Source organism: Falco biarmicus, chromosome 5, assembly GCF_023638135.1.
Source record: "Falco biarmicus isolate bFalBia1 chromosome 5, bFalBia1.pri, whole genome shotgun sequence".
Classification (NCBI taxonomy): Eukaryota; Metazoa; Chordata; class Aves; order Falconiformes; family Falconidae; genus Falco; species Falco biarmicus.
The window spans coordinates 13,097,501-13,100,000 of NC_079292.1; the positions used below are offsets into that span (position 1 = coordinate 13,097,501).

Consider the following 2,500-nt stretch of genomic DNA (forward strand, 5'->3'; position numbering starts at 1 on the left):
TACAGGGTTAAATTCTGCTCTGCACCAATTCAACTTTATTGACTTCTGAGGAGTTTCATGGGGATATAAGACAGAAAGAGTCGATTGGCCATGTGCATAAGGTAATATCAATGATCCTATATAATATCTAGTTAATATTAAATTTATAAAACTGCCTTTGTTTATTTCAGTTAAGGCTTATTGCCACTGCATACACAGAGAGTTTGGGAACTAAAATGTCAGCCAAAATGTTGTGGGGTTTTTTTTCTTCTTTTCTTTCCCTATTTAGAGAATTGGGCTGAATACTACTTTGACTGTTGTTTATGTGTTCCCGTGTGAGAACCTGGGATTTCTTCCCTAATGGTGTAAGTACTATACAGGGCTTTTCCTACAGAAATGAGCACCATCATATTTCCTTTTATAACTTGATGAAGGGAACTAACCACATACATAGATGTGAAATGTTTACGTATGTGATAATGTTCCACACAAATACAGAAAAAAACCCTACCCCTATTTACAGCAAAATGTAGCATTTTTTTAGCCAGGCCATTAGGATAATGATACAAAGAACTGAAATATATGTACCGTGCTCCCTTCCACTTAACGTATTAATGCTGTCACCATTATCGGGATGCAGCAATTTCAGTGCAGTCAGAAGGTGGCTCTAGTGCTTTAATTTTGCTACTTTGCCTACCATAAGATCCAAGGAGTTGAAATTACTTTTGTGCTACATTTTTTTTTTTTTAATTTAACTGATGTTCCAACTGGAACACAACATTTGACTTTATATATCAAACAACTTCACACTCACCGAGATGCGCACACTCACGAATTTGCTGCTCTTTATGGTTCAGCTGATGAGATGACAAAGAACAACAATAAACCAAAACAAACAAAAAAATTAAAGTATTAAAGTTGCAGCTGACACCTCTGAAACACTTCACATCAACACACTAAGACATATGTAATCCCTTCCACTGTGATACCATGAAGAAATCTGAAATTCCCTCCTCTACTGTGGCAGATCAACCTTTGCTATCTTTGCAGTGGCCTCGCAGAATTTCTGGTTATTAGGGCAATTTTTTGGGGGGTAGAAGTAACTTTAGGTGTATAAAGGCAGTTTAATCAGCCTTTACACAGATGCAACACAGAGGGAATGTATAGAGGGGAGGCTAGTCACGCCTGGCCAAATTAGAGAGCTGCTGCTGCTCACTCAGCCTTCCAGCATGGTGGTTGTGCCTCCTTCTGATGGGTCATAGCTATTAAATACACATCAGCATAAGCTCTCCCCACTGGCTTGTCCCAGTTGCCTCTTGCTGGTCCTCTTCAGCCTGGCCTGTATCCTAGTTTTGTGGCACCACTCCTGATCGCTTCCTCCAAGGTGGCCCAGAGGGCTCGCCTGCCTGCTTTCAGGCAATCCCAGATGTGCAACAGCTGTGACACAGCCTCACACACTATGGGAAGTTTTACACCACTCTTAGACTTTTTCCCCACTTATTATCATTATCATTATTGTTCTGAGAGCATCCCCTAAAAGGAGATTTATAAGACCACATAAATGTGTAAGATGTTGTCCCTGCCTTGACATATTTGTAGTCCTCTGAAAATACTCAAAGTTCCACTGGCATTTACATTAAATATTCCTTTTGAACAGGATGGCTCAAATGGGTCACACAGAATAGGGCCAAACCTTTTGCTACTCTAACTATAGAAATATATTTTTACAGGTTTGGTCTTTTTACCTTTTTATTTAATACTTATTATTTAAATAAGATGATATGAGCTGTATCTGTCTTCAGTGTAACCAGTGTTAATGGTCCAGGTCCTTTTAGAGGTCAAAGGCAGCCTTGAAGAGACATTTGAGGGAAATAGAAGAGGTCAGACCACCAAAACATCTGACCTTCCGTAGCATGGACAGGGGTATGAGGATATGTTCTAACTGCTCATCACATTTTAAGAAAAATATTTGCAGGCAAAACTTCCCTTCATTTTTAATAGGTATTCCGTGTAAGTAAAAAATTAACATTGTGGTCCTTGAATGTCCCATTTAATCGAGCAGAATTAACATTTGTTGATCAAAATAAGTCAGATTTCAAGCTAGTCAGGCAAAGATGAAATAGCTTTAAAAATACTTCATTATAATAGGTCTGATTTATAAAATTTATTACCCAACTAGTGACTTTTAGAGGTCAGTCACTTGCTAGTTGAGTACATAAAAAAAATTATATGGAATTTTCTGATTAGCATTGAAAGCTTCTAGAAAGAATATGGAATTCATTAGATATCATGTGTGGATCGGTTTTAATGTTGTACAGTAGTTTAATTTATTTCATACAACATGCATCATTTTCCAAGAAAACATATCTAAAGGTATACTTGTTTTGTGTCATAATGCTGTTTTAATATAAATGAATTCTGATCTTGGTCTTTTAAATCAATCCAAACGAAATACTGTACTTTACAGTATTTAAGTGGGTTTTTTTCTTGCTTCTCTTTCTTTCCCCCCTCCTCCTTCACT

The 2,500-nt window shown here is 37.4% G+C and overlaps 1 long non-coding RNA gene across 2 annotated transcripts in view; it reads left to right on the forward strand.

Moving 5' to 3' along the window:
- Positions 1 to 52: 52 nt before the first annotated feature.
- Positions 53 to 2,500, forward strand: part of LOC130150515 (uncharacterized) — a 54,962-nt gene continuing 52,514 nt past the window's right edge. For both annotated transcript variants that reach the window (XR_008822244.1, XR_008822243.1), the window contains exons 1-2: positions 53 to 101; positions 269 to 344. This is a non-coding gene — a long non-coding RNA (uncharacterized LOC130150515). The remainder of the gene's footprint in view (positions 102 to 268; positions 345 to 2,500) is intronic.